At 46.5% G+C, this 27,615-nt stretch overlaps 1 protein-coding gene across 4 annotated transcripts in view; it reads left to right on the top strand.

The window, feature by feature from the left end:
- Window positions 1-502: 502 nt before the first annotated feature.
- NLRC5 (NLR family CARD domain containing 5) overlaps window positions 503-27,615 on the top strand; it is an 85,050-nt gene continuing 57,937 nt past the window's right edge. For 3 of the 4 annotated variants that reach the window (XM_047709955.1, XM_047709954.1, XM_047709951.1), the window contains exons 1-2: window positions 503-608; window positions 25,687-25,803. The gene's annotated coding sequence lies outside the window, so the exon portion shown is untranslated. Of the gene's footprint in view, window positions 609-3,707; window positions 3,728-25,686; window positions 25,804-27,615 lie in introns of those variants that run through there. The other variant, XM_047709952.1, reaches the window with a different exon arrangement.

Genomic DNA, 27,615 nt, shown 5'->3' with positions numbered 1-27,615 from the left:
GGGCAAATTCGTTCGCCTGGCTAAGCCTCAGTGTGCTCATCTGTAAAATGGAGTCATGCTTGCGTCTGCATTTAGGGTTATTCTGAGGATTAGATACTTTCCGAGATAGTGTCCAGCACCGGGTCAGAGAACCGAAGGCTCAGTTAGTAAGACCAATTATTGCTCTTACCCCCTTCACCCCTCCTTTCAGTCTGGAGAGCACCGCGGGACAGGAGCCGGGTCCCTGGGTTCTGTCTCCTGCACAGCGACCATCTCTTCTTTCCCACCCTGTCCCCGCCTCCTTAGTGTCCCCACGGGCCGGGAGAGGGGAGCTCAGCCCGGGGTCCTCCTGGGGCACCCTGATCTCCACGCGCGCTCTCCTGCCTCCGGGTCGCCTCCGTGGGCCGTGCCTGGGTTGGGGCGAACCGCGCGCAGAGCGCGAGAGCCGCGGTGAGCCACCGCCCGGCCCGCGCCCCCGCTGGCGGCGGCACTTGGAATCCACGTGATTTCTCGGCAGCGGCCGCCGGCTCCCAGCACCAGCCCGGGTGCTCTCCGCCCGCTTTCAGTTTCGTGCGCAGCGCGGCGGGGCAGGAGCGGGGCAGGAGCGTGGAGGAGCCGGAGCGCGCGGGGTGAGTGGAGAGAGAGCCCCGGAGCTGCGGGCTCGGCGGGCTAGCGGCGTGGGGAGCACCGGGCCGGGGGTGCCCGAGGGCGCTGGGCGGGGGGGCTCCGCCGGCCGCCGGCTGGCTGACCCGGTGGCAGGGTGCAGGGACTGACCGACCGGTGGACAGATGGGGCGCCGGCTGCCCGGCGGAGTTTGGGGGTGGAGGTGCGAGCCGCAGAGGGAGGCAAGTAGGGGTTATCCGAGCTGAGGGGCGGGGTACCCGGCTGCGCTCCCCTTTCTCCCCAGCCTCCCAAAGCTCCTGGAACTTTAACTTTTAATTGCTTTTTAAAGACTTATAGCAGCGGGAGGCGGGGGGTAGGGGCGAGATAGGTAAAGTGGATCAAGAGGTACAAACTTTGTTGGCTACACAGGTCATTCCTAGAGATCTGTACAGCGTCGAGCCTAGAGTTAACATGCACAAATAATAGAGGGCGGGAGAAACTTTTGGAGGTGATGGACGGGCTTATGGCATAGATGGTGGTGCTGATTTCACAGGTGCATGCTCACCGCTAATCTCAAAAGGTTGTATACGTTAAACACGCACGGTTTTTTGCATGTCCATCGTAGCTCAGTAAAGTGCTTTACAGAAAAGAGGTGCAGACTTTCAGTTACGAAATAAATAAGAGAGATGAATGTACAGTAGAAGGAATCTAGGCAAGGGTATTATAGTAGAGGATAGCTGCACATGTGTGGAGTTGTGGCCTTGCTGTTTTACACCTGAAACTAATATAACATTCTAGGCAACTCTACCTCGATAATAATTTAAAAAAAAAAAAAAAGGAATTTTGAAAGTCTCGCGACTCATTCTGCACAATTCACGCTTTTAAGCGTAAACATGCTTTATTATTATTACTATTATTATTATTATTGACAATGAGGATAAAAGGAATGGAGTTAGTGAGGTTGAGCCTGCCCGCTTGCTGGTTTGGATGTAAGGAAGCGCCATGTAACCATCACTCAACCCCTGCGTTCGTTCCTCAGCCCACTTTCATCTCTGCCACACCTCATTTTGAAACAAATGGCAAACAGACATCATAGCATTTAACTGAAATATCTCCGAATGTACTAAAAGATAAGGAATCTTTAAAAAAAAAAAAAAACAAAACAAAAAACAAACAAAAAAAAAAACACGGCACCATCTGAAAACTGGAAGCATTTGAACAGTAATTTCTTCATGTCAAGTCCCCCCAGACTATATTCGATGAATGTTTTAACCTCATAATCGGGTGAAAACATGGGCGTCATTTTGTTACTTGCTTTTGGCATTTTATCCATTTTATCCTGAGCCACCCGGGCGCCCGCTTTTGGCATTTTATGTGGTTTTCAGCCATTTTTCTCACTTGGGGGGTCAGGACCTGGGGTTTGCTGAACCAGCCATTTAGGGACGTCTGAGCGAGGTCCTTTGCCTTCAGCCTGGTTTGCATCCGTTTTATAAGTTGGGGGTTCTTCCGTTTCCTTTTTAAAAGATTGGGGGTTTGCAGACTTTAAAAACAGTTGGAAAACCAGAACTTCCTAGCCTCCCAAACCTGGGAGTGTCCGGAGGTGGGCTGAACTCACAGGCCAGTGCCTAGAGCCTCCTCCCTCCAAATTGCTTTTCCTTCTAAGAAGCAGTAAGTCCAGAAAAGCATTCGGCTTGGTCTCCCGCTGCCAAGGTGCTGATCGTGCCCACCTGCCTTGTCCCCAAAGCCTGGCACATGGCTTGCCTGGTGCCTGCTGTGGGAAGCAGAGGGACCATGGCCCTCAGCACCTGGTGTTTGCTGGGTGACCATGTCGATTTCCTCAGAAGGTCAGTTTCTCATCTGTGAGCTGGGGGTGATAATATGTCCTTCAGAGCGTGCCTCAGGGTTGGACGAGATACGCCCCAGTGCCTGGTCCACCTCAGTGTGTGGAGAGCAATGGGTCCTCCGTGAGGGCAGACCAGCAGAAGGGAAAGTGCTCTGAAAGAGTTTTCGCAGGTTGCCTAGCTTTGCGCCTCCGACTGGACTTTTGCAGAGCCGGAGGAAAATTCCGCAAAACTTCTTGGGGTGTCTTTTCCCAGCTGTGATGAATTGAGTTGTGTCCTGGAGAAAGATATGTTGAAGTCCTTACCCTCTGTATCTCTGAGTTGTGACTTTATTTGGAAATAGGGTAGTAGCAGATGTCATTAGTTAAGCTGAAGTCATACCAGAGATAACTGGGTCCTTAATTCAGTGTGACTGGTGTCCTTATAAGAGAGGAAGTCAGCTTATGAAGATGCACACATGCCGTGAAATGACAGCCAGGTGACAACAGAGACAGAGACCAGAATTGATGCGTCTATAAGGCTGGACACCCCAAGAATTGCCAGCAATCAGCAGAAACCAGAAAAGCCAAGGAAGGCTCCTCCCCCTGAGGGTGCTTTGTTACAACTGTAACCAAGCTAGGAAGCTAATTCACCAGCCCAGAACCTAGTTTCTGCTTTCCAGAGCTGCACTAAGGCTCAAGCAAATTAACACAAGTGCCAATACTTTGTAAAAACTTTTTGTAGGTGTTCTGAGGACATAAACTACTGGAGTCCTTTGCCAAATCTATTTTTTGAGCATTGGCTAGTAGCCCCAAGTCTACCTTGGCTGAAACCCATTCTGCAAGGAAAACACCTAGAGGATTTGCAAAGAAAAAAAAAAAAAAAATGATCAGTCTGGCTGTTGGTGTAGGCTGTGCAGAGAAGGGAAGGTTTTTGATCCCTCTGGCCACCTTGGAGAACATGTGTCTCCCACACACTGTACTTAAAACCAGAAGGGATGGGGCAGGCAAGCACTTGGTCGTATGTGGGACTTGTTGCCTGTAAACTGGGCATGATTATATTACCCATATGCTATCTGAAGGCTCTTGGGTCCTTGAGGACTGAGTAAAGTTGGCATGAACCCCTATTCTGTTTCTTTGGGAAGCCCCACGTGTACTTCAGCCCTCTGTGAATCTGGAGGGTAGAGGTGGGGGTGAGCTTGGTTCCTCTGGCCATCTCTGATCCCAGACTCTTCTTCTGTTCTGTGGTCATCCTTTCTCCCTGATTGAGCAGGGCATGAAACCGGTTATTTTCCTGGGATGGAGAGGTGAGAGTCATGGGGAAATGTGAGTTCACTCATTTATCTTGCTTGTTTTAAGCCTGACTCTCTGTGATGGGACTCCTGCTCCAACCTGTGTGTCACTCCAAAGTCTTCCGATAAATTCTCTAGACACAGGAGTCTTCCTCAGAAAGGTTTTTAGCAGACCTTCTACCTGAGATGCCTCTGAGAACTCTGAGAACATATAGCAAAGGAGAACTTCAGAGAGCCTGAGGGAACATTGACTTGACCTTGGATGACCTCTGCTTCTACTTTGGTTTATTTCCAGTCTTTTTTCTATGGGTGTATATTCATATTTTTCTGTGGACTCATACATAAAAACCAAAATGGAATTATACTTTTTAAACTGAATAAAATGGAATTACATATTAGAGGGAAAGTACATCCTATATCATTTTTTAAATTATTTCATTTTTAATAGCTAATATATTCATATAGTAAAATGATATAAAATATACAAAGAGGTTATGATGCAGAGTAAGTGTCCGCCTTCCCCTGTCTCCCAGCCACCTGATTACCCTCCCTGAAGGCACCAGTGTTACCAGGTTCTCATGTGTCCTTACAAAGATCATTCAGGTGGGCCTTTACAAACATGGATATGGATAGATGGATAGATAGATACAGATATAAATATGGGTATAGATATCCCCCTTCTTACAAATGGTGATATACTCTATAGTTTTTTTTTATCTTTTTTCAAAAGGTAATATAATTTGGAAACCTTTCCACATCAAAACCAAAAAAAATTTGCCTTTTTCTTTTTTTTTCTCTCTTTTTAAAGATTTTATCTATTTGACAAAGAGAGACACAGGAGAGAGGGAATACAAGCAGGGGGAGTGGGAGAGGGAGAAGCAGGCTTCCCACCAAGCAGGGAGCCTGATGCGGGGCTAGATCCCAGGACCCTGAGATCATGACCTGAGCTGAAGGCAGATGCTTTAACCCAGTGAGCCACCCAGGCGCCCCTGCTTTTTCCTTTTTAACAGCTACAGAGTATTTCATTATATGGTTGTGTGATCATTAATTTAACTACTGTTAAATTGGGCATTTAGGTTGTTCCCTGAATGTTTCTCTTGCTATCCCAAACAGTGTTGTAATGAATATCTTTGTTTAAGTATCATGTTTGCATATGTGAGAGTAAGTCTTTAAGAAAAACATTCAGGAGGACAGAGAAAAACTGGAGAAAAACATTCAGTTAAGCACCTGCCTTCGGCTCAGGTCCTGATCTCAGGGTGCTGGGATCGAGCCCCTCATAGGGCTTCCTGCTTGACGGGGAGTCTGTTTCTCCCTCTGCCCCTCCCCACGCCTTGCACACCTGCACGCGTGCTCTCTCATGCTCTCTCACTCTCTCTCATAAATAAATAAAAGCTAGAAAGAAAGAACGAACAGACGAACAGATCCAGGAGTGGATTTGCAAGGTCAAAAAGAAATACGCAGTTTGAACTTTGATAAATATGGCAAATTACCGTTCTTATGTGTTGGACTAAATCGCACTCCCAACAGCTACCTGTGAGGGGGTCTGCTTCCCACACCCGCCCCAACATGTGTGTTATTAGACTTTTCCCTATTTGCAGATCTGGGAGACGAACGATGATATCTACCCCCCCCATTTCTCTTATCTTTTCAAATATTTAAGGGTCATTTGTAGTTCATTTTCCATAGACTGTCTATTCATATTCTTTTCCTACTTTTCTGTTGGGTTGTTAGTCTTTCTCCTATTTAGTTGTAAAAACACCATGCATATTAAGGAAATTCACTCTTTATAACATGAGTATATTGGCATTTTAAGTGGCTGCATAGTTGTCCATAGAATGGTGGACCCATATTTGCCTTTTTAAGCATTTAGATTGGGTCTTGTTTTCTTCTACTATGCATGGACTGTTTCCTCTGTTTTATTTATAGATAGATAGATAGATACAGATATATATAAAATGTGGGAAGAATTTTAAAATATATATTACTCTGTGTGTGTGTGTGTGTGTGTATATATATATATATATATATATATATATATATATATATATAAAGGTGACATTTATTTCTTTCCACATTTCCCACCAGATTGCTCTCAAGAAGGGAAGTACTTTTGGGAAAGTACCTTGATTAGGATCGGGGTTGGTGGGGGCCATATGCAAAGTGGTCAGCAGGGACCAGGACAGGGCGGCAGCAGGGCAGGCTCTGTGTGGGGCCTGTGAGTGGGTTGGGGTGCTGGGGGTCGGTGCTGTATTTGCTCCCAAGAGAAGGGAGGAGAGAGAGAAGGTGGAGAGTGGCTAGGCCACACAGGGAGGAGACACTCCTCCCCCCCCCCCCCCCCCCCACAGAGAAACTTCTTGGAGGTAGGATGCCCAGTACTGACTACACGGATTCCCGCCAGGCTCTGCCCAGCGATCATTAACCCCCTCCGCAAAGAGTTTCCAGAACATGTCAGGTCCTGCGCTGGGCACTGGGTTAGAGCTGAGAACAGGACAGGTCTCACTGATGTGCCAACAGAAACACAACAAGTACACGACGTGTGACTGCAGTGAAGAAAGACAAGTTAGACGAGGGAGTAAGTTCATGGCGGGTGCAAGGATGGTTGTGTTCGGGGAGGCACAGAACTTCCCACGAGGGGCACTGGGACAGTTGAGGGCGGCCAGGCAGGGGGCCATGGACCATGATGATGTCTGGAGGAAGAGGGAACCAGGCAGAGACAATGGCAAGAAAAAGGAGGAGGAGGAAACTTTGTTTCCGGTCTTCTGTGCTCAAAATGCTTATTGCAAGTTCTTTTTTTTTTTTTTCCATGTAATTGAGCAAAAGGCTGGGCTTGCCGCAGGAGCCCTCCACCGGAGGAGACCTCTTTCTACAGCCTCCCCTCCGGTCCCCTGGGCGGAGGGTGGGGGCGGAGGCCGGGGGACTCTAACCTTCCCGAGGCCCTGGTACTGTGGCTTGGTGGCTTGGTGTCTGAGCCAGTTTTTCCGTGTCAGGAAAGATCGGGCACGGACATCCCGCTAGCTAGAGCTTTGCTCACATTCTGGAATGTTTCCTTAGGCTAGGTTCTCTTCTCAACGTGGACTTCTAAAGGAATATATAGACTCTATTTGTTCGAAGTTAAAAAGGCACATAGTATAAAACTTACTATCTCAACCATTTTAACCACTTAAAATATTCAGGAGTGATAGGCACCTTCACACTGCTGTGCAGCTGTCACCACTACCCACCCCCGGGACTCTTCTCATTCTGTACAACCTAACCTCTATGCCCACTGTCCAGTAACTCCCATTCCCCAGCCCCTGGCCACCACCATTCTACCTTCTGTCTCTGTGGATAGGATACTCTGTGTGCCTCATGTAAGTGCAGGCATGTCACCTTTGTCTTCTTGGGACTGGCTCATTTCTTCTAGTGTAACACCCTCAAGGGTTAGCCATGTTGTACGTTGCAAGATTTCCTTCCTGCCTAAGGCTAAATAATATTCCATTGCAAGAATATACCGCATCCCGCTTCTCTGTTCCTCCACTGAGGGGTACTCGGATTATCTCCGTGTTTTAGAGATTGCAAATAAGGCTGCTGTGAACCTGGGAGACTGCTTTCTGTTCTTTTGAGTAGATGCTCAGAAGTGGAACTGCTGGGTCGTATGGTAATTCCATTTTTAATTGTTTTGTGGAATCACCATCCTGTTTTCCACAGCAGCTGTACCATTTTTCCATGCCCACCAGTGGCACACAGGGGTTCTGATTTCTCCACATCTTTGCCGGTATTTATTGTTTTCTATTTTGTTTTGTTTTGTTTTGTTTTGGTAGTAGCCATCCTAATGGGAGTGAGGTGGTATCAGTCTCATTCTAGTCGGTTTTTTAAAAAGACTTATTTATTTATTTGAGAGAGAGAGAGCACATGTGTGCAGAGTAAAGGAAGGGGCAGAGGGAGAGGGAGAAACAGACACTCTGCTGACCTGGGAGCCTGATGTGGGGCTTGATCCCAGGACCCTGGGATCATTACCTGAGCCGAAGTCAGCTGCTTAACAGACTGAGCCACCCAGGGGCCCCTCACTGTGGTCTTGATTGTATTTCCCTAAGGATTGGTGATCCTGTGCGTCTTTCATGTGCTGATTGGCCGTTGTTACATCTTCTTTGGAGAAATGTCTCTTCAAGTCCTTTGCCCACTTTTGAATTGAGTTGTTGGTCTCGTTGTTGTTCAGATCCACACATTTAGTTTTGTTACTGAATTCTAGGCATTCTCTATGTATTCCGATGATAAATTCCTTGTCAAATACGTGTTTTGCAAATAACTTCTCCCATTCTGTGTGTTGCCTTTTTACTCTGTGGATAGTGTCTTTTGATGCTCAAAGTTTTAAAGATTTTCATGAAGTCCAATTTGTATGTGTATATGTGTATATATATGTGATTACCTGTGCCTTTGGGTAGGAGGCAATCATTGCCAAATCATCGTGGTTCAGCTTTTGTCCTGTGTTTTCTCCTCAGAGTCTTACTATTTTGGGTCTTATATTTAGGTGCTTGATCCTTTTTTTTTTTTTTTTTTAAGATTTTATTTATTTGACAGAGCGAGACACAGTGAGAGAGAGGACACAAGCAAGGGAAGTGGGAGAGGGAGAAGCAGGCATCCGGCCCAGTGGGGAGCCCAGTGAGGGGCTCAATCCCAGAACCCTGGGGTCATGACCTGAGCTGAAGGCAGATGCTTAATGACTGAGCCACCCAGGCGCCACCCTTCTTGATCCATTTTGAATGAATTTTAAATGGAGTGTAAAGTAAGGGTCCGAATTCATTCTTTTGCATGTAGATATCCCGTTTGCCCAGCATCATTTATTAGAAGGCTGTAAAAGACTGTCCTTTCCCCCACTGAATGGTCTTGGCACGTTTGTCAAAAATCATTTGGCCATCTATGCAAGAGTTTATTTCTGGGCTTTCTATTCTATTCTATTGGTCTATACCATATACCATTGACCCTGGAACAATGTGGGGGTTAGGAGTGCTGACCCCTAGTCAAAATCTATGTATAACTTTTGACTCTTCAAATACATACTTACTGATAGCAGACAGTTGACCAGAAGCCCTACCAATAATAGAAACCGTCATTTAACTCATGCTTTCTATGTTATATGTATTATATGCTATAGTCTTACAATAAAGGAAGCTTGGGAAAAATGTTATTAAGAAAATCATAAGGAGGGGCACCTGGGTAGCTCAGTGGGTTAAAGCCTCTGCCTTCGGCTCAAGTCATGATCTCAGGGTCCTGGGATCGAGCCCCACATTGGGCTCTCCACTCAGCGGGGAGCCTGCTTCCTCCTCTCTCTCTGCCTACTTGTGATCTCTCTCTCTGTCAAATAAATAAATAAAATCTTCAAAAAAATCATAAGGAAGAGAAAATACACTAATACATTTACAGTACTGTATTTTTTGGAAAAATTCATGTATAAATGGGCTCACACAGTTCAAACCCATCTTGTTCAAGAGTCGTCTCTACGTCTGTTTTTATGCCCATTCTACACTGTTTTGATTTAGTTGGTAGTAAGTTTCAAAATCGGGAATTATGGGTCTTACAGTTTTGTTCTCCTTTTTCAGGATTCTTTTGGCTAATTGGGGGTCTCTGGAGATTCCATATGAATTTTAGGATGGGTTTTTCTGTTTCTGCAAAAAAAATCATGGAGATTTTGGTAGGGATTAGGTTTAATCTGTAGATGGCTAATATTGACATTTTAACAGTATTAAATCTTCCAATTCATGAACCTATAATGTGTTTCCGTTTATTTATGCCTTTAATTTCTTTTGACAATGTTTTGTAGTTTTCAGTGTACACATTTTTCACCTCCTTGGTTAATTTCTAAGTGTTTTATCCTTTTTTTAAAAAAGATTTTATTTATTTCACAGAGAGAGAGATCACAAGTAGGCAGAGAGGCAGACAGACAGAGAAGGGGAAGCAGGCTCCCCGCTGAGAGAGAGCCCAATGCGGGGCTCAATTCCAGGACCCTGAGATCATGACCTGAGCTGAAGGCAGAGGCTTTAACCCACTGAGCCACTCGGGAGCCCCTATTTTATCCTTTTTGATGCTATGGTGTGTGGAATTGTTTCTGCAATTGCCCTTCCAGATTCGGCATCCTTTGTGTAAAGAAACACAACTGATTTTTGTGTGTGGGCTTTGGACACTGCAACTTTGCCAGATTCTTGTATTAGTTTTAGCAGTTTTTCTACATATAAGAATATTGTAGGGGCGCCTGGGTGGCTGGTCCTGGGATGGAACCCCGGGCATCAGGCTCTCTGCTCAGCAGGGAACCTGCTTCCTCCTCTCTCTCTCTGCCTGCCTCTCTGCCTACTTGTGATCTCTGTCTGTCAAATAAATAAATAAATAAAATCTTTAAAAAAATATATTGTAGGGCGCCTGTGTGGCTCAGTGGGTTAAGCCGTTGCCTTCGGCTCAGGTCATGATCTCAGGGTCCTGGGATCGAGTCCCGAATCAGGCTCTGTGCTCAGCAGGGAGCCTGCTTCCCTCTCTCTCTCTGCCTGCCTCTCTGGCTACTTGTGATCTCTCTGTCAAATAAATAAATAAAATCTTTAAAAATATATATATATATATTGTATATTATTTGCAAACAGATAATTTTATTTCTTCCTTCCTGATTTAGATGCATTTTATTTCTTTTACTTACCTAATTGCTCTAGCTAAAAATTTCACTACTGTATTGAATTGGGGAAAGCAGACCCCCGGCGTTGTTCCTTATTTTGGAGAAAAAGCTTTTGGTCTTCCAACATTGGGTATGTTATTTGCTGTGAGTCTGCATACTTGGCTTTCTAAATGGAGATCGTTTCCTTGTATTCCTATTTGGTTGAGGGGTTTTTTTGTTGTTTTTTTAAGATATGAAAGGGTGTTGAATTTTGCCAAATGTGTTTTCTGCATCAATCAAGATGATCACATGTGTTTTCTCTTCCTTTTGTTGGTGTAGTGTGTTCCACTGATCAAGTTACATGTGGTAAACCATCCTTACATTCCAGGAATGAGTCCCGCTTGATTATGGTGTATAATCCTCTTTTTAAAAAAAATTATTTACATATGTATGTATTTATTTATTTGAGAGAGAGAATGCACACAGGTATAAGCATCGAGGAGGGACAGAGGGAGAAGGAGAGCGACTCTCAAACAGACTCCCTGCTGACAGCAGAGCCCAGTGCGGGGCTTGATCTCACGACCCATGAGATCATGACCTGAGCCATAATCAAGAGTCAGACGCTTAACTGACTAAGCCACCCAGGCACCCCAGTGTATGATCCTTTTAACAGGCTTTGTATTCAATTTACTAGAATTTTGAGGATTTTCACATTAATGTTCATAAGGGATATTAGTTTATGGTTTTCTTTTTTTTTTTTTAAAGATTTTATTTATTTATTTGAAAGACAGAGATCACAAGTAGGCAGAGAGACAGGCAGAGAGAGAGGAGGAAGCAGGCTCACCGCTGAGCAGAGAGCCCGATGCGGGGCTCGATCCCAGAACCCTGGGATCATGACCTGAGCTGAAGGCAGAGGCTCAACCCACTGAGCCACCCAGGTGCCCAGTCTATGGTTTTCTTAAAGTGTCTTTGTCTGGCTTTGGTATCAGGGTTATGTTGGCCTAATAGAGTAAGTTAGGAAGTGTTTCCTCCTCTCTCATTTTTGGGAAAGTTTGGGAAGAACTGGTATTAGTTCTTCTTTAAATGTGTGATCGAGGGTCGCCTGGGTGGCTCAGTGGGTTAAGCCTCTGCCTTCAGCTCAGGTCATGATCTCAGGGTCCTGGGATTGAGCCCCGCATCGGACTCTCTGCTCAGTGGGGAGCCTGCTTCCCTTGCTCTCTCTCTGCCTACTTGTGATCTCTGTCTGTCAAATAAATAAATAAAATCTTTAAAAAAAAAAATGTGTGATCGAATTCACCAGTGAAGCCATCAGGTCCAAGGAATTTCTTCACTGGGAGAGTTTGGATTACTGATCTAATCTCCTTATTAGGTACAGCTCTGTTTCGATTTTCTATTATTTTTTAGTTAGTCTTGGTAGGTTGTGTGTTTCTAGAAATTTCTCCATTTTATCTAGGTTTTCCAGTTTGTTGGCATACAGTTGTTCATTGTACTCTCATAGTCCTTATTAATTCTATAGAACTGGTACACTTTCAGTTTTGATTTTACTGAGTTCTCTTTTTTTGTTAGTCTAACTAAAAGTTTGTTGATTTTGTTGATCGTTTTTAGAACCAATTTTGGTTTCATTGATTTTTCTCTATTGTTTTTCTGTTCTCTGTTTATTTCTGCTCTAACACTTATCATTTCCTTTTTTTCCCGATGGTCTCGGTTTTAGTTTGTTCCACCTTTTCTAGTTCCTAAAATTGTAAGGTTAATCTGTTGGTTTGAGACCTTCCTTGTTTTTTAAGATAAGCATTTGCAACAATTTTCCCCTTATAATCGCTTTTGCTGTGCCCCATAAGTTTTGGTGTGTTGTGTTATTTCATTTATCTCTGAATATTTTCTAACTCCCTTGTGATTTCTTTTTCGTTCTGTTGGTTGTTTAAAAGTCCGTGGTTTGGGACGCCTGGGTGGCTCAGGGGGTTGAGCCTCTGTCTTCGGCTCAGGTTGTGATCTCAGGGTCCTGGGGTCGGGCCCTGCATCAGGCTCTCTGCTCAGCGAGGAGCCTGCTTACCCCCCGACCCTGCCTGCCTCTCTGCTTACTTGTGATCTCTGTCTGTCAAATACATAAATAAAATCTTAAAATAAAAGTATGTGTTTTATGGGATGCTTGGGTGGCTTAGTCAGCTAAGTGTCTGCCTTCTGCTCAGATTGGGGTCTAGCCCTGCAGCCAGCTCCCTGCTGAGCCAGGAGCCTGCTACCACCTTTCCCTCTGCCCCTCCCCCACCCTGCTCATGCTCTCTGGCTCTGCTCTTGTTCTTTCCCAAATAAATAAAATATTTTTAAAAAAATAAATTCAGGGCGCCTGGGTGGCTCAGTGGGTTAAGCCTCTGCCTTCAGCTCAGGTCATGATCTCAGGGTCCTGGGATTGAGCCCCACATCGGACTCTCTGCTCAGCAGGGAGCCTGCTTCCCTTCCTCTCTCTCTCTGCCTGCCTCTCTGCCTACTTGTGGTCTGTCAAATAAATAAAATCTTTTAAAAAAATAATAAATTCAATTTAGTTAACATGTAATGTATTATTAGTTTCTGGGGTAGAATTTAGTGATTCATCCGTTGCATAGAACACCCAGTGCTCATTCCATCACCTAATGCCCATCACCCAGTTACCCCATCACACCCCCACCCCTTCTCCAGCAACCCTCCTTGAGTTTTGTTTGTTTCCTAGAGTTAAAAGTCTCTTATGGTTTGCCTTCCTCTCTGTTTTGCTTTTTTTTCAATCTTTCTCTTTTTGTTCATCTGCTTCAGTAACGTCCATTGTCCTATCTTGAAGTTCACGGATTCTTCTGCCTATCCGCATCTGCCTTTGAATCCCTGTGGTGAATTTTCCATCTCCGTGATTGTACTCATCAGCTTCAGAATTTCTTTGTGATTTCTCTTTAAGTTTTCTCTCTATTGATATTTTTATTTTGTTCACACATCCGTGTTCTTGACTTTCTCTTTCTTTACTTCTTGGAGCATTTAAAACAGTTATTTTTTAATTTTTTAAATATTTTTTTTAATATTTTTTTTTATTTGACAGATCACAAGTAGGCAGAGAGGCAGGCAGAGAGAGAGAGAAGAGGAAGCAGGCTCTCTGCTGAGCAGAGAGCCCGATGTGGGGCTCCATCCCAGGACCCTGGGATCATGACCCGAGCCGAAGGCAGAGGCTTTAATCCACTGAGCCACCCAGGTGCCCCTAAAACAGTTTTTTAAAAAGAGATTTTATTTTTGGGCACCTGGGTGGCTTGGTCATTAAGTATCTGCCTTTGGCTCAGGTTATGATCCCAGGGTCCTGGGATAGAGCCCCACATCAGGCTCCCTCAGGCTCCCTGCTCAACAGGAAGCCTGCTTCTCCATCTCCCACCCCCTCTCCCACTTGTGTTCCCTCTCTCGCTGTCTCTCTCTCTCTCTCTCTCTGTGTCAAATAAATAAATAAATAAAATCTTAAAAAGAAAAAAAAAAGATTTTCTTTTTAAGCAGTCTCCACACCCATTGTGAGCCTCAAACCCACAGCCCTGAGATCAAGAGTTTCGTGCTTGGCTAAGTGACCCAGGCGGGTGCCTCTTTGAGACCGTTGTTTTAAAATCATTATCTGCCATTAAGTCTCTCTCAGGGACAGATTCTGTTGATTTTTTTTTTTCTTCGAATGAGTCATACTTTCCTGTCTCTTCATATGCTTTGTGATTTTTTTTGTTGTTGTTGTTGAATCCTGGATATTTGAGTATAATAATGTGATAATTCTGGAAATCAGAATCTCTCTTTTCCCCACAGTTTGCTGGGGTTTTGTTATTGTTTCTGTTTCTTGTGTTGGTTTTTGCATTGCTGTGGGATGTCTCTGTGCCAAGGGTCATCAGTCTGAGGGCAAGCCTAACATCTTCTGGTATCTTTTCTGAGTTTTCCTTGGGCATATGTGGTCATTTTCTAATTTTCTCCTTACATTGTAGTCATTTTTGAATGTCCCAGTCTTTAGTGTCTAGCTCCAGAAAGGGGAAAAAGGAAGAATCATGATGGGAACAAAGGGATGTGGCCCTCTCAGTCTCTAGAGAGTTTAACCGGAGGGAGAGGGTCTTGCAGCAATGAGGGGAGACACGACAACAATGACTGCTTGCTTTTTCTTTCTCCATTTCGGTGATCAGAAGCAATAACCAGCAAGCAGAGCACAAATCTCCAGTATTTGGAGGACAGGGTCCTTTTCACTCACCCCGATCCTTGTACGCTGTGTGCAGGCTGCCCCAGGAACATGGGCGCATCTGTCCCCCATGTGGCTGGGTCTGGGGTATGGAAAGTTGCTCTGGCTTAGAGCTGGAATTGACCGAAATTAACCCCAGTTTACCGCCCACGTGTTTCCCTAGAAGTGGAAAGCATTCAAAGACTCCAGAGTTTCAGAACAGTTCTATCAGATAGATCGTTGTGCCCATGCCAGTTCTGGTCTCGGTGGGGAGACAGAGTCCTGGTGCTTCCTGCCATCTTTCCAGCACCGTCTCCCCGACCTTTATTTCTCAAGTATTTGAGACCACATTTCTACATTTCTCTCCCAAAATACTGTGCAGAGGTAGAAGCGGCAGGCCCCTGGGAAGTTGCATTATGCCCCCAGCACCCATCTCCTTGGTGGAGGGGTGGCACCCGTACAGTCACCAGACCCTCAGACCCACCCCCCCAGCCTCGTGCCTTGGTGGGTCTTTTTGCCCCTCATGGGAAAGGGAGGGAGCATTCAAGCCCTGGGGAGCTGTGACTCTGAGGCATTCAGATCTTGTCATGGCGTCTGGTTGTAGAGAGAAGTCGTCAGAAACAACTTGCTGACTTATGTGTCTTTGTGACAGCCTTTTTCCTGCAGTCTGGAAGGTGTCCTGTGCATCTCTGGGCCTCGGTACCCAGTTCTTGAAATGGATGGGTCCGGACAGAGACTTATCCAGTAGGAGTCAATGGGATGATTTTAGGAGGCGTGTAGTCAAGGCATTCATGTAAATTGAGTCATAAAGGGAGAATGTTATCTTCTTTACAGTTCTCTTATATCCTTCCAGATAAGTCAAGGAGAAAGTCTCAGCTGTGGCTGACCTCATGCTTCTCACATGCCTGGTCTCCTTTTCAGCAATGGGAGGCCAGGTCCCAGGCCAGAGATGTGCCCAGACATTTACTCTGGTTCCGTTTCAACAGTGTCATTTTGGTTTTGTTTTACTTTGTTTGTCTTTCTCTTTTTCGAGGGTTATCTTCTGTTCGTGGTGACCACCAGTTTAGGAAACGAAGCTCAATGCAAGATGCTTCTTAGAAAAATTTTAAGGAAATGGTTTTCTGAGTCTCAGATCAGGCAGACGTGGCCTCAGATGTGCATAGAACGACTTAGAAATCGGGTACCTCTCCCTAAAGGGCGAGATCGTGAGCTATAAACTTCAAGTTATATATTTCTGCGATGTTCAGAACTTTTCAAATGATTGATTCTATTTTATGAGCAAAAAATCATCAAGAGCTGTGGAAATGGTAACTTTGGAAAGAATTATTTATGAAGGTGGTATGGTGCTTCAGTTAGGAAAAAGCCTCTGGGGTCAGCATAGGTCTTATTTTATATATTTATTTAAAAATTGTTTCATTTGGGGGATGCCTGGGTGGCTCAGGCAGTTAAGCATCCAATTCTTGATTTCGGCTCAGGTCACGATCTCAAGGTTGTGAGATGGAGCATTGGGCTTGGTGCTGGGCATGGAGTCTGCCTGAGATTCTCTCTCCCTCTGCCCTACCACTCTCTCAAAAGAAATTTTTTTTTTCATTTTTCCCTGCAGTGTAATTCACACGTGATGTCATATCAGTTTCAGGTGTGTAACATAATGATTTGATATTTACACACATCGCAAAATGATCTGTGCAAGAGGTGTAATGAACATCTGTCGCCACACAGTTACAAAAAACTTTTTTTTCTGGTGTTGAAGACTTTTAAGAAGTATCTCTTAACAACTTCCAAAAACACAAGAGTATTGTTTTTTACCTTTTTTAAGATTTTTTTTTTTTTTTTAATTTTTAAGTAATCACTACACCCAGCTCGGGGCTCACAACTTGGAGATCGAGAGTCACGTGCTCTATGGACTGAGCCCGCCAGGTGCCCCTGCAATAGAGTATTATTAACTCTCGTCACTCAGCTGTGTATTACATCCCCATGATATATTTACTTTATAATTGGAAGTTTGTACCTTTGGGCCCCCCTCACCCATTTTGCCCACCCTCCTACACCCAGCACTCCTTGGCAATTCTCTGTGTCTTTTTTTTTTTTTTTTAGGTTGGTTGGTTTGGTTTTAGACTCCACATGTAAGTGAGATTATATGGTATTTGCCCTTCTCTGTCTGACTCTGGGCCCCAGAACTCCAAAACCATATTTCTCTGGGATCTTAAGCAACGGCATGGTTGGAGATAAAGAGGGGATTTCCAGACCTCAGCTTTGTTTCCATATGGGTGTAGCTGTGCTGAGGCAGGGCCTGTGTGACAGCCGTTGGCAGAGTCACAGAGCTGGAGCGTAAGGTGCCAAGGAACAGGGCAGAGGCGGAAGTGTTAGTCATTGGGAGACACCCACAGGGTTTCATCTAAATAAGGCCATCTTGGTGGCTTTCCTGTCCCCAGCCTTTTAGAGGGCAAGAAGCCCTTGGCTCTGGTTTGCTGGAGAGGCAGGGCGCCAAATGCAAGGGAACACAAAACCATTCTCCCCCTACTGGGAATGGAGAGCCGGGTGTCCTCGAACCCAGCCTGGAACATTCATTCCCAAGCTTGTCAGCACATGAGAGAGTTCAGATAGATGCCTGCGTTCCACCTGGAGAGATGATGCTATGATTGGTCCAGGGTGTGGCCCGTTGGAATTTCTGGAAGCCCCCCAGGATGATTCTAAAGTGCAGATGAGTTTGGTAGCCCCAGACCTGGGCCTGGAAGATCCTGGGAACGTGTTGGGTGAAAGTCTTCTCATGGGAGGCTCACTAGCCGCTTTGAGTGGGTGCGCGGCCCAATCTGCTGGGACTAAGCAGGAGAGGCAAGGCCACCACTTGGTCACCTGCTGGCTCTAGGGCATGCTGGTCCCAGAAGAGGGTGCATCTGGAAACCCTCGGGGGTCCTCTGGTGGAAGGACCAAGCCTTTTGTGCAGGAAGGCAGTGGGGGTGACAGAGGTGACTTAAACCAGTGGTATGGGCCGAGACCCAGATTCCCCAGTCTGCAGTGATGAGAAGAGAGAGACCTCCTTGGATGCGGGACAGGGACAGCCTGGGCCTGAGGCCCAGAGTGCAGATGCGGGCTGCTCTGCCCTCTCCGGGTCCCTCCCCACCCCCTTCCCCACACCCCAGCTGCTCACTCCATCCCCCCAGAGGGCTCCAGGGCCTGGAGATGTTTGGTCAACTGCCGGTTCTCTGGCTCTCTAGCCGTGACCTGGCCAGTCTCCTCGCCACTGGGAACCTCGGCATCGATCAAGCGATGTGACCGAGCGTGAGTCCTGGGGACCCTAACGCTGTGAAGACAATGAAGATGATGGTTTTCAAAGGCACAGTCGCCCACATCCTCCCGCTATGGAAATGTGCTGCATCCAGGCCCCCTGTTGCCTGTCCCACCAGCTTTTGTGGGTGAGGGCGGAAATGGCTGCTGACATCTCTGCAGCTATGTGCTCTGGGGCACCCCCCATGAGACGGGGGCCACTCATGGGGTGGGGCTGCCTCAGCCTCCTGGAAAAAGCCCACCTGGTCATCCGGTCAGGCCAGCCGTGCCTGTGCTGCCTAGTAGCTGTGAGGGCCACTCAGTCTCCCTGTCTGTAAAATGGGCCTGGCATAGACTCGCAGCCAGGCCTCTTCCAGCTCCGTCTCCCTTTGCCCCGAGGCTCAGGCATCCTCTGAAGCCTTGGATTGTAGCCAGCCACCCCTGGGGGAGGGCGGGGGCCCGGCCGCTGCCATCACCCCCGGCAGGGGTTGGCATGGGGCATTCTGGGAGGACGTGAGGGCCCCTGTGGGTCTGATTCACCCCAGGGTGGCCAAGCCTTTCATAGGGCCCCACCGAGCATGGCCTTTCTGGTGCTGACATTGGACGTGAGCCCTTATTACCTCTGTCCCTCTCTCCCCATTGGCCGTTCTCAGCTGCCCCTTCTGTCCTCACTTCTCCCACCCTGGCCCAGGAGCCAGGGGCAGAACCGGGCCTGCCAGTGCCGTGGGGACGGGGCTTCCATCGACTTGACCCTTCCCACCGGCCCTTGGGCACAGGAAAGGCAGGTGGGGTCCCCCTGGAGGAGATGGGTCCCAACAAGCCAGTCGACAAGTAGATAGGTCGGCCCAGCCTCCTGGGGGCTCCCCCATAATCCAAGCCTGGGGAGTCAGGACGAGCAAAGAAACAAAAGGAACAGCAATCAGAAGTCTGTGACCCGAGCCGTATCCTCTCTGCCATCCCTCCCTTCCTTCCTTGTACCCTGGGCTGGGCTTACAGCGGAAATAACAGCAGTGCCATTTGTAATGAGAGTCAGCATGTCTGAGCCTTTCTTGCGCGGGCCAGATGCCTGCTTCATCTCCCATTGACCTTGCCTGGTAGATGATTGTTCGTCCACAGCAGACTCTGATGGTGATCCCTCTTACTCACCTGCTCCCCCCTCAGTCAGCCAGCGTTCCCATCCCCCATCCACTGTGGGCCTAAGCCGCCAGCATCAGCACCCTTCTGGAAGGCTTACCGTTGGCTAATAGCAATGATCTCCTAAAGTGCCTCCCTCCCCATCCGTTGAGCATGACCCGCAGGCAACAACTGACCGATATGGGAGTGTAACAGCGTGTGGGATGGGGAGGTGGGGCCTTGCGTCCTATCCCATGGGCAGGGCAGCAGGTACGTGAGAGGGCTGGGAGGTGGCCAGCAACCCCATGGCAAAAGACCATTTGTTTATTCATCCTTTGAACCTTTCTTGGCCCCCTCATGTGGAGGTGGCACCTTCTTTGTGGCGGATGTATTAACGTGGTGTGACTTTATCTGAGAGGTGGTGGGAAGCTGATAGGCAGTTTCAGCAGAAACGAGACCAGGACAGACAGCGGCTGAGCGTTAGAAATAACTGTGGCCCAAGGACTATGCCTGCGTGTTACAAATGCCATTCCGTGTCATCCCATATCGCTCAGCCTTGTCCTTTTTGATGCCTGCATGGAATTCCACCATTCAGGGACATTTAGAGGTTTGGCAGTCTTTCACTGCTATAAGCAAGACAACACTAAGTGTTCCTGAACATCTGTTATTTTACACGTGACAAATAGATGCATCAGCGTGGAATTGCTGGTTGTGGTTCCGTGGCATTTGCGATCTTCGTAGATCAAGTTGTGTCGGTGTACACTCCCATTAGCAAGGCGTCCAAACGCTTGCTAATTCGCAACCTTGCCAGCTATACAATTCCCTTGACAATCTAAGAGCTGGGAAACTGTAGGTCTCTCTTAGTTTTTCACATGTGTTTCTTTCACTTCCTGTGAAGTTGAACATCTTTTCGTATACATTTCAGAACATTCGTGTTTCCTTTTCTGTAAACAGTTCAGGTTCTTTGCCAACGGTCCTATCAGGTCATTGGTCTTTTTCTTATTGATTTGTACTCACTCTTGATATATTAAAAGCAGTCGTATCTTTGTGATGCAGCGTGTAGACTTCTTCCCACTTTGCCATTTGTCTTCTTGCTTTATTTGCTGTGTTCTTTGACAATACAGAAGTTTCAATTTCATTCCCTTTTTTTCTTTTACGATTTCTGAGTTTTGTGTAATGCCCAGCTAGACCTTGTCTATTTTGAAATTGTTTTTTAAAACTTTTCCCCATTTTTTTTTCTAGCACTTAAAAAAAAATTTTAACGGCTTTGTGGTGAAATTGTAATGTAGAAAAAAATCAGAAAATTCAACGTACAGCTTCATGAATTGTTGTAAATTGAAGAGCTGTAGTCTAGTACTTTTATCATTTTACTTTTCACATTTAAATATTGGCCCTATCCAGACTTTATTTCGGCATAACTTGGGGGCTCAAAATCCGTCTTTATTGAAGAAGAGTAACTTTACAAATGTCATGGAATATTTTAAAATTTGTCATATGCCAAGCAAAAAAGGAAGATCTCAACATACTTCCCTGAAGCAGAAATTGCACAGGAGTCATTCTTTGTACAGCCTAGTAAAACAAAAGATTAATGGCAAAGGTTTAAAGAATAACTTAGCCTCCATTAAATGACTCACTTCAAAATTATAATTACCGGGGTGCCTGGGTGGCTTAGTCATTAAGCGTCTGTCTTGGGCTCAGGTCGTGATCCCAGGGTCCTGGTATCAAGCCCTGCATCGGGAGGGAGCCTGCTTCTCCCTCTCCCACTCCCCCTGCTTGTGTTACCTCTAACTGTCTCTGTCAAATAAATAAAATCTTTTAAAAAATTATAATTATAATTTACTTGTAAATTTGATATAAACTTGACAGAAATTCATGGAAATTGGCCAAAAGTGGTTTCTCTTATTATTTTTTAAAATGGAAAGACTAGAAATTATTTAAGCAAGAAACTCACTCATAAACTTAATGAATAACAGTCTCAGTAAATCAGGGAAGAGAAGTCAGGAGATAAAAAAAATTATAAAACTAAAAAAGAGAAATTTCCACAGAACTGATAAATGGAAATGAAAGTTTTGTTTTGTCTCTTTAAACATGAGAGACGGCAGCTGCTGGCCAATCTAATAAGGAGGAAAAAAAAACAAAGCAAAATAAACTAAATTAAATGTGAAGAGATGAGATTTCTAGGTCCAGGAAAAGATCATATGCAACTGTGTGCTTTACTGTTGGAACTTTTTTTTTTTTTTTTTTTTTTGAGAGCGAGAGGAGAGAGAGAGAGAGTGGGCGCGCATGCATGCTGGGGGAGGGGCCGAGAGAGAAAATCTCAGCAGATCCCCTGACCCCAAGATCATGAGCTGAGCCAAAACCAAGAGAAGGACACTCAACCGACTGAGCCACCCAGGCGCCCCTCACGTTTGAGCATTCTTGACAAAATGAACAGTTTTCTCAACTGTGAACATACAGCACCAAACATAAGATGCCAAAAGTTAATTTTTTTTAAAAAAAGGCAACAAATAAAGTCTTTATAAAAAGGGGGGGGGCGCCTGGGTGGCTTAGTGGGTTAAAGCCTCTGCCTTCAGCTCAGGTCTTGATCTCAGTGTCCTGGGATCAAGCCCCGCATTGGGCTCTCTGGTCGGCAGGGAGCCTGCCTCCCCCCTCTCTCTCTGCCTGCCTCTCTGCCTACCTGTGATCTCTCTCTCTGTCAAATAAATAAATAAAATCTTAAAAAAAAAAAAAGCAACAAATGAAATTTTAAAGTTGTCATGTTTGGGGGCGCCTGTGTGGCTCAGTCCATTAAGCATCCGCCTTCTGCTCAGGTCGTGATCCCAGGGTGCTGGGATGGAGCCTTGTGTTGGGCTCCCTGCTCAGTGGGAAGCCTGCTTCTCCCTCTCCTCCCCACTTGTGCTCTCTGTCGCTATCTCTGTCTCTCTCAAATAAATAAACTCTTAATAAAAATAAAGTTTTCATGTTTGTTGTTTTAAAAAACTGTTCAGACAATCAGGTAGCGTTGGAAAGGACTCTGGCTCTCACTTAGGGTGGGGGAGGGTGCTCTGCGTGATGGAGGCACCTGCCGTGGGCCACAGCCTGACCAGGACACTCTGAGCCTCCTTGGAGGATGTTGGGGCCGGCAGAAGAGGTACCAGGTCTCCTGGTCCAAAGGACCCAGTGAGAAATGGTGGCACCGCGTTCAGGCAGCAGCCACAGAGGAAGTGAGAGTCTGCAGTACATACAGAAAAGGTTAGCCCTCCTTGGCCGGAGCTCCAGGAAGCGGGAGGCCAACCTTCAGGGACGTGGGAAGGGTGATGGTGGAAGCAGGCAGTTCATGCGGGAAGAGGAAGGTCGGGATTGCCGTTTGGGACTTTGACACTTTAAAGTGCATACGGGGATGGGGCACCTGGGTGGCTCAGTGGGTTAAAGCCTCTTCCTTTGGCTCAGGTCATGATCTCAGGGTCCAGGGATCGAGCCTCACATCGGACTCTCTGCTCAGTGGGGAGCCTGCTTCCTCCTCTCTCTCTGCCTGCCTCTCTGCCTACTTGTGATCTCTCTCTGTCAAATAACTAAAATCTTTAAAAATAAATAAATAAATAAATAAATAAAATAAGATGCTCACAGGGCATCCGAGAGTTAGAGTTGTAAGAGCTGAAGTCGTGGAGGCCAAGAGGCCCTGGCCCGGCATCTAGCCCGTATTCTTTATGCTTGTCTGTTCACCTCCTTCGGCTCCTTTTCCAGTGCAAATGTCATTCTGTCCCCATAACAAACACACCAACGTCCAACTGAAACGTAGAATAAAATATGTCCTTAATAGGTGTGAATTACTTCTTGATTTGAATTTTTAGGCTCTCTCTGTCATACTTGACATATGTGTTTATCCTTATTGATTGCCTTCTAGTTCTATTTTAGTTTTTGTGGTTTTTTTTTTAAGATTTTATTTATTTATTTGACAGAGATCACAGGTCGGCAGAGAGGCAGGCAGAGAGAGAGGAAGGGAAGCAGGCTCCCAGCCGAGCAGAGAGCCCGATGCGGGGCTTGATCCCAGGACGCTGGGATCATGACCTGATCTGAAGGCAGAGGCTTTAACCCACTAAGCCACCCAGGCGCCCCTGTTGTTGTTTTTTTTTAAATAAAAATTTGCCTATTAAAATGTTTGCATGTAAAACTGGTCCGAAAGAGTACAGCGTAGAGGATTCTCCTTTGTCTGGGTACCCCATCCCCCGCTCCCCGGGCAAAGTCCTATCCCTGGTCTGTTGTGTAGCCCTAGAGTTGGTCTCTGTGTATACAAACACAGACAAACACGGACGGACACACACACACACACAAACATTTATTCAGTGATATACTTGGGAGCTTTTTTGCTTGGCCTAACATTTTTATGGTTCGTCCTTGCTCTAGTATCTGTGCTTTGCTCCTTTTTATGGCTGAATAATATCCCACCGTAGAGATAGACTGAATTTTACTTCTCCATCCGTGAGCTTCTGGACATTTGCATTGCTTTCACTGTTGGGCTGTTGTGAATAATGACCATTCTTGTACAGATTTTTGCGTGAATGTCCGTTTTTGTTGCTCTTGGAGAGAAATCTGAGGGTAGAATGGCTGGGTTCTGCAGTCGCTCTGTGGATAGCATTTTAAGGACCTCCACACTGTTTTCCGAGGGGGCTGCTTTGTTTTCTGTCCCCCCCTCCAGCAGGATATGAAGTTCCCATTTCTCCTCATCCGCACCAATGCTTGTATTGTCTTTTCCTTCATTATGGCCCTTCAGTGGGAGTGTGAGATGCCTCCTGCTTCCCAGACAGAACATTTTCATTCCATTCCTTAATTAAACAGTAATTCCTTAAATTTAAAACACTTGTATTACCATGTGTGTTAATACGATGTGGTTTTCCATATGTCTTATCTTAATACCATTGATTAATGGGTGTGTTTTAGGTGCGTGTGAAGCTACTTTGATTCCGTTCCTTTGGCCATTTTTTTTCAATTTGTAATAGTTTTACTGACATGTGTTTTAATAAGATGTCCTGTGATGTTTGAAAGCCTCTCCACTACCGCCTGCCTCTCCCAAAAAATAGTGCTGGCTAGACAACAAATTGTCTTCCCTTTCTCATTCAAACTTAAACTGTTTGTCATGAAATATTTGAGGTATATAAACACTTGTCATATCTGCCCTTTTCCGTCTAAATGACTATTGTTATAATTGGATCACGTCCTCCCAAGTATGCTGCTCTAGTGTAAACGGCATTGCCTTAAATCCACATGTTAACTCAGAGGGGGTTTTCTTCTTCTACTTTCTGTGGTCACAGGGAGGTTCGTCTCAGTCATTTCGGGCTGCCGTAACAGAACCACTCCAGGCTGAGTGGCTTACACGACACACATTTGCTCCTTGCAGTTCTGGAGGCTGGGAAGCCCCAAGCTCAGGGAGCCCACAGATCTGGTGACCAGCAAGGTATTTCTTCCTTGGTAGATGGCCACCCTCTCCATATATGGTGGCGAGGCGGGAGCCAGAGAGGAAGCAGGCTGTCCCCTGCCTCTATTTTGTAAGCTCCCTGAGCCCTCCCGAGGGCTCCATCCTCCTGGCCCTGGGGGCCAAAGACCCCACCTCCAAATACAGTCACACTGGTGATGCAGGCTTCAACACACAAATGCGGGGGGAGGAAGCGTGGGGGGGCACAAGCCCGTCTTGTCTTTTTTCTAACAACAGTGGTTAAGGGGCACCTGGGTGGTTCAGTGGGTTAAAACCTCTGCCTTCGGCTCAGGTCATGATCTCAGGGTCCTGGGATCAAGCCCCGCATCGGGCTCTCTGCTCAATAGGGAGCCTGCTTCCCTCTCTCTCTCTTCCTGCCTCTCTGCCTACTTGTGATCTCTCTGTCAAATAAATAAAATCTTTAAAACAAACCCCAAAACAACAGTGGTTAACCTCTCTCTTGTTTAGAAGGCTCGGTATTTATGTGGATTTATCCAAAGCGCCGGAACTTCGTGGTTCCCTCCTTCCCTTTGTAGATAGCGAGGCCGTGCACACCTGCTCTTCTGCCTGCCTGCCTTCCCTCTACTTTCCAGCCGCCGTTCTTCTCATCCATTCTGTATTGTTAGACAACATCTCTCTCAGGCCTGTGAGCCAGGGTGTCATTTCATTGTGCTCTTGGTGAGGCAGTGATCAGTGCCTCTGGGTTTTCTCGTAAAGAAGAATGTTTATTCTTGGGGCGCCTGGAGGGCTCAATTGGTTGAGCATCTGCCTTCTGCTCAGGTCACGATCTCGGGGATCAAGTCCCGCATGGGCTCCCTGCTCAGCGGGGAGCCTGCTTCTCCCTCTCCCTCTGCCCTCCCCTACCCCCCGCTCATGCTCACTCTCTCTCACGCTCTCTGTCTCTCTCTCAAATAAATAAAATCTTAAAAAAAAAAAAAGAATGTTTATTCTCAACTGACTCAAAAATTCTTCAGATGTAGTAAGAAACAAGATTGCAAATCTTACCCTGTGGGGAGTTTACTGGGAAAGGAAGTTGACATTGGTGGTGAGGATTACTCCGTTTTCATCCAGATGAATTAGCTGTCGAAAGTCTGCTAGATTCCAAGGGCCTACTCTGATGCCACAAGTCACTGGAAGGCAAATGTCCGAGTTGGAAGAGGAAGAAGGCCCCCTTGGGGCCACATGTGGCAGGAGGTGACACCAGCGAGGGTTGGGCTGTGCACAGTCCAGGGACAAAAGGAGATGTGGCTGGGGAAGGATTAGATCTGTGCTCGAGGGTAGAGGTCTCTTATGGGTCGAATGCCTCTGAGGTGTCTCCAGAGGATTTGGGATTTGGAATACTGAGGAAAGTGCCCTGTCTCCTCTCTTTAGGACCCTACCCAAAGAAGCAATGTGCAAATCCAGCTCAGAGCATAGGACTTGGCTCAGGAACTCATGAGACCGTCTCTGCGGACACCCTAGAACATCTATGATGAACCAGGAGGCCAAGTAGGTGACCTTGACCCTTTACCTCCTCTCTTTCCCTCCCATCCACTCCCTCACTCCCTTCCTAGTCCCTACCAAGACTGCTCCCTACCCAAATTTAGCTCCATGGGCTGCTCCTCATACAACAAACCTCCCCTTAGCCACCATTCAGCTTGAGAGTGAAGGTCATCAGACACAGAAGATCAGGGAGGGCCTTGAGACAGAATCCAATCTACCCATTTTATAGATGGTATGACTGAAGCCCAGCTCGAGAATAGACTTCCTCAAGGCCAGGCCATAAGTGAATCAGCTAGGATAGTCTAGTTTATGGTCCCATAACACCCACCAATGTCCTAGTAGCTTAGGACAATAAGAGCTTATTTCTGCTCCTGCTTCTTGACTCTTGTCAACCAACTAGGACCTCTCTTCCACATCATCCCCTTGCTGGGCCCAGGCAAAAGGAGTAGCCAAGATCTGGAATAGTGCTGGTCCCCAGGGTAGAGGAAAAGAAAGAACTTCGCGAATCGCATGTTGGAAAACTTCTGTGCAGACATGACACGTGTCATTCTTTAGCATATGTCATTGACCAAAGCAAGTTTTGTGGCCATGGCTGACTTCAAGGGGGCAGGGGCTGCCATCCAACCACAGGTCTAGGAGGAGGAGAAGGAGAATATATGTGACCAGTCCTAATACCTACCACAGAGAATTACAGGTACAGAGCTGGGTCAGAACACTAGTCTTCCTACTCTGGGGCTGAGGATCTTTCTACTGTAGTCCTCTGTCTCCAAGGTTCTTTTCCATAGAAGCCTCAATGACCGATAATAATGTAATAGGCTTTTTCTCTCGTGGGTGGTTTTCCTGAAAGGGCGTGATGCCTTACCCCAAGGGGACCGAGGCTTAATGGCAGAAGCAAAGGCATTGTGTCATACTGGCAGGGTGGACACATTTGGGGGTTAAGGATTCCCCCAGAATTATACCACCTAGACACTCTTCACTTCCACCTGACACCTGGCTGTCCTGGCTCATTTCTTTATGGGCATTGTGGACTTGGAACACCACAGCCCAGAAAAGCTGTGTCCTCAGCCATAACCACACCCTCTGACGAAGATCACACCAAGTCCAAGGACTTAGTCCTTGTCTGCTGCCATCTAGCGCTCCAAGGCCTCTGAAATTTACTGACCCGACAGGCAGCAAATCTCAGTTCTGAGCCTGGCTCTGCCATGGACCTGCATGATGACCTTGGGCACATCCTTGGCCTTCGTCTTTCCATCTGTTCAGTGGGGATGGTGATCCCTGCCTACCGCATGGATGTGAGCATGTTTCATGAATTCTAAAGCTCTGTGGCTGAGCGAGGAGCTATTAATAGCTACCAGCCCAGGTGCCAAGGGATGGCCAGAGGGGGCTGGGGACACATGCCCTTGCTGGGAGTCAAGGGGAGCAGATGCAGTCTGAACCCTGGGACAGAACCAGAGTCCTGCACCCCAGCCCCTGAGAGTTGGTAAGGCTGCTCCTCCTGGGTGAGCCTCCCACTCTTTTCAGATTTGGAAGTGGGGTCTCTGCAGTCATGAGGATTATATGAGACACATAAAGCACTTAGAACCGTGCCTCGCTCATAGTCTGTGCTTTCTAAGTGTTCGCTACTGTTCTTAAGTTAATAGTACCAGAAAGTAGATTTGGAGATGTGACAGCATTTTCCACCATATGAGGGACCACCAGTTAGTTAAATCCCCAGGTTTTGGACATTTAAGTTGTTTCCAGTTTTTATCTATTACAAATAGCCTTGCAGTGAAACAGCTTTGTAATTAAAATTTTTATGTACACTCATAATTATTTCCT

This window comes from Lutra lutra, chromosome 17 (assembly GCF_902655055.1).
Source record: "Lutra lutra chromosome 17, mLutLut1.2, whole genome shotgun sequence".
In the NCBI taxonomy this organism is placed as follows: domain Eukaryota; kingdom Metazoa; phylum Chordata; class Mammalia; order Carnivora; family Mustelidae; genus Lutra; species Lutra lutra.
This window is presented reverse-complemented; position numbering and strand designations above follow the sequence as displayed.